Source organism: Aptenodytes forsteri, unplaced genomic scaffold, assembly GCF_000699145.1.
Source record: "Aptenodytes forsteri isolate BGI_AS27 unplaced genomic scaffold, ASM69914v1 Scaffold93, whole genome shotgun sequence".
Classification (NCBI taxonomy): domain Eukaryota; kingdom Metazoa; phylum Chordata; class Aves; order Sphenisciformes; family Spheniscidae; genus Aptenodytes; species Aptenodytes forsteri.
Window position 1 is genome coordinate 5,123,260 of NW_008794665.1, and position 10,836 is coordinate 5,134,095.

The window sequence follows — 10,836 nt, forward strand, 5'->3', positions numbered from 1 at the left end:
CATAAGCAGGGTAAATTTACATTGAAAAATGCAGTTGTAACAGTGTAGAAATAAATTGTTTAGTTATGCTTTCTGTTCTTTTTAAAATTGGTTTTAAAAGTACTTGTTTTGGTCTATGACATATTAAAATTTTAATATAAAGTAGAACTCCAAAGAACTTTAATATAGCGTTGCGAAACCAAGATATTTTGATGGCCATGTATAGAAGTTACTCTGAAAATTCATGCTGAGGGACATTATAAAATGTAGATATTTTGTTCTGAATTTTTTATGGAAGCATTGGAACATCTCAGGGAATAGAAATGTCAGTGCCCAAATTCCTCTGCACACAATAATATTAAAAATATGAAAGATCAGGCTCGCAAATGTATTTAAGTGCTTAAAAAACCAAGATAGCCACCTTTTCTTTGTAGCACGGAAATGCTTAAATGTCATTGATTTGATTCAGAGCCAGCTGCTAATGTGAAAAATTCCACTAAATCTCTAAGTGCCTAGACGCCTTTATGTAGGCACTAAAGACCAAAATGCAGTTAGTCTGTATTCAGTACTCCTTTTACAAAAGATATTTTCAAGGCCAGATCTAATAGAATTACTGCAACTCTAGCTATCAGGCTTGAGTATTGTTTATTTGCAATACCAACAGACTCTGTAAGGATATCTGTTACTGCAGAGCATGTTTTTCCTACTCTTTCATACCTGGAACACTATTGATGTACTACAGGGAGTGAAAATATGTTTGATGGGATTGGCTCAATGTTTATTCACTTGCAATCGATACAAGTAAGGACCATATTTGTAGAAATGTAGTTGCCACTCTGCTAGAGTGCCAGATTTCAAAGGATGCTGTACGTTTGAGGTATTCAGTAGATACATGTCACTGTCAAAAGGGTGCAGCAAACTTATGCTCCTGAGCTACCTCTGTCCATCTGTCTTACTGTACGCTCCCATTGCTGCTGCTAGCAAAACACAAGATAGATAGAAAGAGGGCTCTGCACTTACGTGTTTCATGTTCCTGTTCCCAAAACTGTATTTCCATCCTGAGCCACAGTTTATTTCACCGTCTCATGAGTCTTGGGTATCAATAAAGACAGTCTCATTTTTGTGCTCAGTCCTTACTTCCTAATCCAGTAGACAATATATTTTAATGGAAGGACACCAATTTACCCTATACCTGATGACCTGGTTCATTGGCTTCAGGAGTTACTCAGATCTGGATTATGTGCTTGAAAAGCTGCGTACTTGGTTGCTTTTGTTGACTAGTCACCCTGTGGTTATCCCTTGACTTTGTGAATTCCTTGCTTGGAGTTGCAATGTGCTACTTGACAGCCAAGGTCCTTCTAAGGACACCATTCTAGGTCCATTCTTTCTCTGTTGGTGAGTTACTGATGTATAGATATTTCGATCTTTCTGGTCAGAGAGAAGCTTAAGCATACTACAGTGGCAGAGAGAAGAAAGCTATGGAGGGAAAGGTACTGCTGCCCAAGTCATCTTTCACACTTACGTACAGGCAGTCAGGAGGGCTGGAAGAGAGAGACCATAAACAGTCATTCTAGGGATATAAAAAAATGTGGGCTTGCAAACTTAGAGCAAGGAACTTCATGTCATGTAAAGACTCACACAGAATGTGTTTATAGGCTTTGCATCCTGTCCTGGGCTAATGAAATGGGAAACAGTGAGTCAGTCTCAGTTTCTCATGTTATTTGAAACGCATGGAATGATTATACGGTTGGCTGTCTCAGAGGAAACAAAACAAAACTATGTGTTTGAACCATGCCTTAATTTTCCAAAAGGCTTAATAAATCCAGCCACTATCTATCCAGACATATATCTTGTCTCTGTTGTGGTAAACGGCAATAACCTCATTCTTATTGGGCCTGGTTAAAAAATAGGCAGCAGTATGAGACTGCAGTGGACCTCAGTACTGAAAAGCGAGATGTACTTTCTGTTCCAACCGTATTTGTCAGTTTTCCTGGGCAAGATGTTGTTGGACATTAAGCTTCTGCTGAGCTGAGTTTCTGTGGCTTCTCTTTTCCATTTGGTTTCCTCTGCACAAGCAGTGGAAAAATGTATCAGGTTTCTCGTCAGCCCCATGAGGGGATACACTGTGCATTGGTCTGTCTAAGCTATAGTTTTTAACAGTGTCAGTTTTGTTTTCAGACCACTAGTGCCAGAAAAGAACATCTTAGAACATTATACAATATCTGATTATAAAGAGCCTATTGTACCTAAATACAACACAGTATTACAGCTTTCTCAGCAGCCAACACTATGGCTATGCTAGTACCCCAGCATCTATTATAAACCTATGTTTTCATCCACTCATAAAAGGAGTCACTGAAAAAAATGTGTCCAGATTCCTCATTGGCCAGTTTTGTTTCTGTTTGTCAACGTTGTGAGATTTGAGGGGCTTGGGCTACTTCTTAGAGGACCCTGGGAGCTTCTGAGCTGCAGGACATGGGGCTGGAAAAAGGGAGAGTTACAGGAGATTTGGCAGCTGCACAGAATTTAATGGTGGGCAGATAGAGAATATGCAGGAACTGCCGGGCCAGCACACTCATTTCCTGCATCTCTTACTCCGTCACAGAAGTGAGGTAAAGAGACAATTGGTAATGAACAGCTTTTTCTGGAACTCATAACAAGAAGCCAGAATTCACGTATCATGAATTTGAGACTAAGTTATGCTCCAAGACAATGTCTAGGACACATTTTGTTGCACAGACCTGCTCTTGAACTTAAGACGGCTCCTTTCTGCTTGGCATTTTTCCTCATGCTTTTTTTTTTTTCTTTCCCCAGCTATCTACCATCTCCTCCAATCCAACTTCCAGCATTGATAGGCTTGAACTCTTTGTGGCTCAACCTCCTTATCCAGAATAGCTATTACTGCTGCTCCTCGGTGTCTGGCTTCCCAAGCCTTCATTCCTTTGGTGTATTTCAGACTTCCTGTTGTCGCTATCAGAATGAGTCCTTCTGGCAAGCACTTTTTGACACATGCAAAATACAATGCGTGTCCGGTCTGATAAGGAAACAACATCGCCAAGAAGAGTGGGTAAAATATCTGTGCCAAAATATACCCCCAGCATTTCAGCTTCCTAGCAGACTGCGTATCTGCCCCTTCACAGATATCATAAACATTTTCCTGTTCTCTGCATTTCTACTTTCCAATTTATTCAGCAGTACAGAAGGGACTAAATGCTTTCCACAGCATGTAATAGTTAGGCAGTAAGTAGCCAACTGAAAATAAAAGCATCTTGGGCACCTGCTAAAAGCAGCTAATTCAGATCATCCATAGATAGCTGGAAAAAGCACAAAAACTTTCACACATACCTGCTTTTGGTAATTTGTTATATTGCTGGACAGTTTGTCATGAGGAATGCACTGATTCACATTCATCTCTGCTTACACTCACCTAAATTTTTCTTCCAGACAGCTGGGATAAGACTACAATTTTTTAAGGAAAAAAAACAAAACCCAAACAGACAAAAATGGACTACCAGCATTCTGTGCTGCCACATACTGTACTTAGGGCTGTTCAGTAGCAACGGAAAATGGTTGTAGTAACAAAAAGCTGTTAATAAACTACTAAATATTATGCAAATCACCTTTTTAAATTAACTTTATGGTATATGCTGTCACATATTTGGAGTTATAAAACTATGCTCAGGGACATTAGCACCATGGGTGTTTGAGGCAACAACACTGTATCTCAATTTAACATTAAAAAATGCTGATTTTTTATGCAAATAAGTTTGGGGTACCATGAGAAGATGGCTAGGCAAAGAAGAGTTTTAAAAAATTGCTTCTCTCCTACATCTCTCCATGAAGAACAGGACCACATACAATCTACATATTATGTTCCGACAAGTTAAGACAACATATTTTCCTTTACAGTTGGGTCAGGTTAGGAGACTGTTAAACCCCATGGCTCAGCTGAAAAGCAAAACCCCACTGAGCTCCGGTAAATCAACTGGAGTTACACTCTGAAGTTCAGCACTTCAGACACTGAAGTTAACACTTTGCTTCATTTTTGTACAGTGCTGGGAATAGCAGGTGGCCATCAATTGCTTCTGCAGACTAGTTATTTTTGTTTCTTGAGGGATGGGAAAAGAAGGGAGGAACAATGACAAGGCTGGAACAATGCAGTCCACACAACTATAATTTCAGGCTGATTACCCTAATCACATTCATGAAGGAAGTAAGCACTCAATAAAACTACGGCATATTGTTTTCATCTGACTTTCTACTGTTTGAATAGTTTGGCTGAAGACAGGGAATATCACCATCACTGGGAACATGTAAAAACAGGTCAAATATCTGTCAGAGATAATGCACCATGGTTTGTGGCAGAGATCTGACTCCCATTTCTGTAGGACCCGTGCTATCCTGAGAGTCTATGGGGTAGAATTTCAGTCTGGAAAATGTATCATTTATCAATTTATTAATCCACTGGTTATCTAACTTTTGTCATCACCCACAGATATGGAGGCCCATTTTCAGCCTGCGTGTACAGACCACAGCTGGGGAGCCTGAGGTTTAGTCCATTAGAGTAACAAGATGAAATGCAAAGTCTATCGAGGGCTAGCTGAGGTGGCAATTCCTCATACACAGACTATCAAATCCACGTGTTAACAAAAGACGGGTAGAAATAGCCAAAACCTGTGAAGTGACATGTTGTATCATCACATTTACTGAAGTAGATGTAATGATAGCACAAAACTCCTCCCTTGCAGGGGTATTACTGTACTGACAGAAAGTTCAATTTTGCAGAATAGCTTCATCCCCATTAGGAGAAATGTAAAGTGTTGGCAATTGTTCAAGTACTTATTGAGGAAACCTAAGATTTTTATTTAATTTAATTGGCATAACCCTTTTCTGTCATCTTCATTGCAAAACAGAGCTTTACAAGAAGAGACTGTTTGAACATAGCTTATAGCTGCTGGAAATCACTATATAACCTGATGCCCGGATCTGCTGTACAACTAGGACTGCTTGGATCAGCTCAGTACTTGAAAGAAAAAAGCATTGGAAAGTACACATATGTTTCGGGAAGTAATATTTAGATGTTAATACTGCTCTAGCAGAATACCAATGAGCAAGGGGCAGGAGGAGCAATACCTCACTGACAACCCACAGCCAGCCCCTCCTCTGTGGTCTCCTTACTTTGATCAAGTAGTTTATAGCAATCACTCCTTGCTTTTGGGGGATGGTGGGGAGAAGGGCTCCTGCACTTCAATCCCTCCATAGCAATTGGTGTTAGAAAGACTTTCATTTCCCTGGGATCCTGTTGTTTGGCTGGGAGGCCCTGGGGTGAGTCACTGAGCCACCTACCACAAAACAACAGGAAGAGTCACAAAATCCTTCAAGCATAACAATGACTGGGAGGTGTCTTCATCCAGGCTAGATTGCTGGTTACTGACAACATTGGAAATATGCTTCTTTCAGGCCGTATTTTTATTTTATTCCCTCTTCTAAAATGGATTTTTTCCACAAAATCTTTCAAACAAGAAGAGCTGATAGAATACTATTTATCAAGCTGACTATTTTGTGAGTTTTTCTACTTTTTGTTGAAAGATTTATTTGATAAAGAATTTTTTTAAAATTTGGTCATCTTCAGAGCTGGCGATATGCATCCTTTCAGTACATGTTTTGGAGAGTAAATAGCAATATTTGCTGAGGAATTTAACTGAAAATAATGTTTTCTGGTGTTCAGCCAGACCCAATCTGCACTCAAGCCAGGCCAGATCTGCTCTCTAGCCAAAGTTAGAGGGCAGATTCTTCAAACCCTTCCAGACTGGCCTAACTGTGCTCCCAGTAAAATCAATTAAAAAACCCAAACCCAATCAATTTCAGTGAGCAGCATTAGGGCTGATCACTTTGGAAAATTCTGCTCACACCTATTCTATACTTATTTTAGTGACAGGTTAACAAATCTGTACTTGGAGTGCGTAATGATTATTCCTATTAAATTCAGCTGGACATCTTAACATACAAAGTTATACATGCAAGTGTTTATAGAATCAGGCCCTGGAGAAGGAACTCTGGCATATGAGTAGGAGTCCTGTATTTCTATTCTCTGCAAATCTCCTGCATCCTACTCCAGCCTCATACTGCATTCCCATACATATTAATATGTTGGCCTCACTCAGAGTGGGAGCTACATGGAATAGGGATTATCTTTATTTCCATTGGGCAGTAGCCCAATTTATGGGGCAGAACGGAACCTGCAAGTTAGAAACAATACCACCACCAACAGGAAATTTCCATCACATCAGGTCTAGGATTGAGTTAGTTGTGAATTCGCTGAACCATTGGCCTGTGACATTCACTGTGCAGGAAAACGAGTGAGTATAGGCAGTACTAAGTAGCAGGGCATGGAACAAGAAGCGCACATCACGTTTGCTTTAAAAGGTGACAGATGTGATCTACGTGTCAACCAAAGTACCCGATATTGCCCTTCTGCAATTCAGCTGCTCCTTATACAGGAATCAGCTGTCACTTATAACCACACATGACCTTGCCAATGTGACTTACAGGTATCTGAGTGCCCAACTGTTAGAGTAACGAAAGAGCAACCTATTGCATATAGACTTGTCACGGTAATTAACAGAGAAGGCACTTACACTCACGTGGCCATTCTCCCTGGTTTGTGCACCTCCCATAATACCATGGAGCTAAAGACTCGGCTGAACACTTCTTTTTGTCTTGCTTTCAGCATTGCAAACCTTTTAACATTTTGTTTCCCAGTTCTCAACAGTTCTGACATGCCTTCCATTTCCCTGCAACGAGCATTGCTTCTGTTTGTTTTCCCCCCCCGTTGCATCTTCATACACTCAAATTTCACTTCTCCCCTTTGCACCTGCACTGATAACAAGTAACATTTTTCCTTGTTTATACAACGGGCAATGCAGTATATACTCAGCTGGAGTGGGTTCTGACCGTATGACTACCTGGCAAACCTACACAACTAAGGTCTCGCTAGCCAATTATTCTCTTGGAGATCATAAAACCAAGAGAAATAATTGGCCAGGAGTGAAAAATGAAGATAGTGCTCACACTTCTGTAGCTGGCTGATATTCCTTCTCAAGTTACTATGGAAAATTACTTCAGATGTGGAAAAGCTGGGGCTATTTTACTGCTAAAGTCCTTCAGTTTAATGCAGTTACCACCTTTTGCCAAATGCATTTCCTTGGTCAGTAAAAGCAGGGAGAGCTGCTGGCAGCCTTCAGCCAGTATGTCTGAATTCCTGTCATGTTCGACGATGGGGCATGGGATGGGTGAAGACAAATGTTTTGCAAACGCTATCTATTAACACAAGACATCAAGAGGAGTCTCAGGCTTGCATTTGGAAAAAACACAAAAATAAAAATATATAAATCAGGAATGGGCTAAAACTCAACGTCAGCATGCTTCAGAAGTGGGTGTGTAATGTTAGGCTCCTAAATCCTTTTTAGCCACCAAGATTAGTAGCTTGATCTTTGCTTCTGGTAGTCTCCCAGCAGGTTCTGGGAAAGTAGCCTATTTAGGCACCTAAATGTAAGGTTTAGGAGCCTAATTTAGTCCCTTAAGTCTGAAATCTTGGCTGTGCATTCTCAACCAAGGACAAATAAGAGCACCAGGATTTTCAGTTACTATTAGAGTTTTACTTCCAGGTCAAACAAAATCAGAAAGGCTCTAATTTTCTAGTTCCATTTTAGATGCAACCCCAAATTTCACCATTGCTGTAGTTATTTTGTAGGTGGAAGGGAGGAAGGATGGCAGGCCCCGTGGTGGAGCCCCAAGCACCAGAACAACTCCGGGGCCACAGCCTTGCTTCCTTTCCTCCTTCTAGCTCCTTGTGAAGTTGTCTCAGGTCTTACTGCATTTCCCCCCAGTTGCTTCCTTCCTTCCTCTTGTAATCTATGCAAAAGCCGCTCGTGGTCTATCTGTCTGCCTAGCCTCCAGTAAGGCTCCGCGGGCTCTCGCGTAGCTTTCAGCCCATGCAGTGGCACCATTCCTACCTCCTGCAAGACAAGGGACCCCTGAGGCCCCAGGGATCTCATACATACCAGCAGCCAAAACTACCTGCCTTTTTCTGCTGAAGAAGTGGGTTTGTCTCTGCTATGTAACTGGTAACAAGAAGCCCTACAGGGAATTGGAAGATAAAAATAAAAATAAGCTATTTTAATTGGCTACTTTTAAAGAGGCTCTGTTTTCCTTGTCAAGACCCTCTGGAACACAGAAAGCATAACTCCAGGGTATGGCTATGCTTGAAACCAAAACGTAGGCTAAATCTTAAGCAGAAGCCAAAGCCAAACCAGAAGCACAAATCAAAACCAAATGTGTAACTCTATTCCTAGAAAGTCCTCTTTTCAAATAAAAATGTAATTACGCTCTTATTTTCTCAAGCCTCGCCTATACACAAAAGCTGTAACGATATTACTAACCCTTTTTAGAAGCTGATTTTTATTTTAATTAAGACAGCCTTTTTATGTCCTTTTAGGTTATTCTCAGAACACCTTGCACTGTTTTGTCTTAATTCATTCCTTACAGACCAGGGCAGCTTTTGTCTCTGGAGTCCTAAGAGTGAACATACATACTATATATTTTTCTGTCCGGATTTTTTTTAGTGACTACATTTGAATAATTTTATGAAGAGTAAGAATCTTTCTGAATTCCTTAATTGAATTTAGTGTAACACTTGTATGGCTAAAGGAATTCATGTAAATCACCCTCTGCAGGATTGCAACGGGGACTGTGGGATAACAGTGTTGACTGGTCATAGAGAGATAGGGAATTAATCCAAAGGGGCACTAAAAATAGCGTGAAGAAGAAGCCTTCTTGAGACTGTAGCCACCCTACTCAGTGAGTAGAGCAAGGTGGCAAACATTTTTGCTAACAAGTCTTAGAAAGATTACAAAACAAGGATTAAAAGACAACTGATGTGAGCTTAAACCCTTAAATATCTCTTAGATAAGAGGAGAAAATATTTTCACAGGAGCATGGAGCTCCTACTTTGTAGAATGGCTTTGGGTTTATCTCCTAGAACTGCTGACCCTCTGAAATCCACTGCAGCAGAGCTAGCAGGGTGATGAAGAAAATAAGATGAGGATGACAATGTCAGACAACATAGATTAAGCAAACAAATGCAGTGCGCTGTTGAAGCTGTATGTTCAAGAGCTCACCCATACACAGCTGCTCCACAGATTTTAGTGGACACTTGTGCCCAAGTACAAAGTTAAGAAATTTTGCAGATCCATTTTCAAGGGCTTCCCCTTGGAGCATTGCCACATATGCAAGACTCACATCGTGAATTCAGGGATGGCCACATCTTGGCTTTAGTTTCACCATCCTTGTTGGTAAAATAAAGTTAGTAAACTGATAAGAACTACTTAGTGGAAGGTAACTGCAGTAGCTGAAGTGCAAGATGAGCTTGTTCTTTGCTAATGTGGCTGATTTGGTGGAGATTAAAGAGCAGTTTAATATTGCAGTAAAGGAAGCTATATGAGCAAACATTATTACGATTGTGAAAACACCCCACCTATGATTTGCTTAAAGCAGAGCAGCACAGTAACTACCAGGGCCTTATGTGTGTTTTCAGTTCTTTCGTTAGTGAGAGGCTTAACAAAACCTCTCAAAAGAAAGCAGGAAGGGCTGTGCGCTGATTCTTGGTGATTCATTGACTTCCTTCCTTCCATCCCCAGCTAGAGCTTTACTAGATGAGTCTGCACAGTAGTGTGCGTAGCGCTGCAGTCAAGTAATGCCCAACACAAGATAGACCCACCAGCCCATTACCCGCCTTCCATGGGAGAGCAGTGGCAACACCAGCACTGTCCTCCACAGACACCCCCAGTGCCTCCTGGCGAACCGTAGGGCTCTCTGAGGAATACCTCTCATTTTAAGTGGTACTCTGCATTCCCCTCCAATGAACAAGCATGCCACAACCGTGTGGTCACCAGCCTTGTCTTGCTTTCATGGCCTGACAGACCTCTCTGTTCTGTGTGCCTGAGAAACAACATGATGGATTACCAGGTCAGATTACCTACTACAAAAGCAAGTTGTAAAATAAGAAAATGTAAATTTTAAATACATCTGAAGGTGTTCTTTTCTCTGACCTGTCATACAGGATTTCTCTGAGGCATCTCTTAGCTGCACTAGTTCAGATAAATTCAGTAAAACCCTCCCACCGAGCCCTGGCTTCCAAAGAGGTTTCCCCTATTCCAGTTAGATCAGAGATACCTGTTAGGGTGTTACTATGTGAAAGTTCATCTTCCAAGCAGCTCTTGAGTCCTGATTTCTCCTTTTTTTTTAAAAAAAAATTTAAATAAATCAGTCTAGGGGAACTCAAATGCGTACATGGCTTAAATGGGCTTGTGATGTCTGCAAGGGTATAAATGAAACAGCATTCCAAACTGTTCTGGAAAGGTCCTGCAGTAAGCTGATTTCTCCAGCTGTACGCCAATGCCTGCTTAAAAAAAAAATCAGCCAAGGTTATATTCACAACATATTTCATGACCATGAAACACACCAGGATCCTCATGTCCCAGCTGAAGGGTTGCCCGATAGTCCAGCTTTGTGCCTGGAATTGAATTGTGTTTTGACCTGTGTCCTTGGAAGCCCTTGATTATTTATGGGATAATTTTAACAAACAAGATCAAGAACCGTTCAAGGTGGCTGGAATAACTTTTTCAAGCTTCTTGCGCACTAAGCTCTAACTACCAAAGTGTTTTTATTACTGGTCAGAGTAATATCAGTAATTAGATGTATCACTGCAGTCAGCCATAGAAAAATTATAGAAATGGTGACCTCCTTTAAAGTTTTTGTCTGAAACAACTGACATTGGGGAAGGACTCCCACTGGACT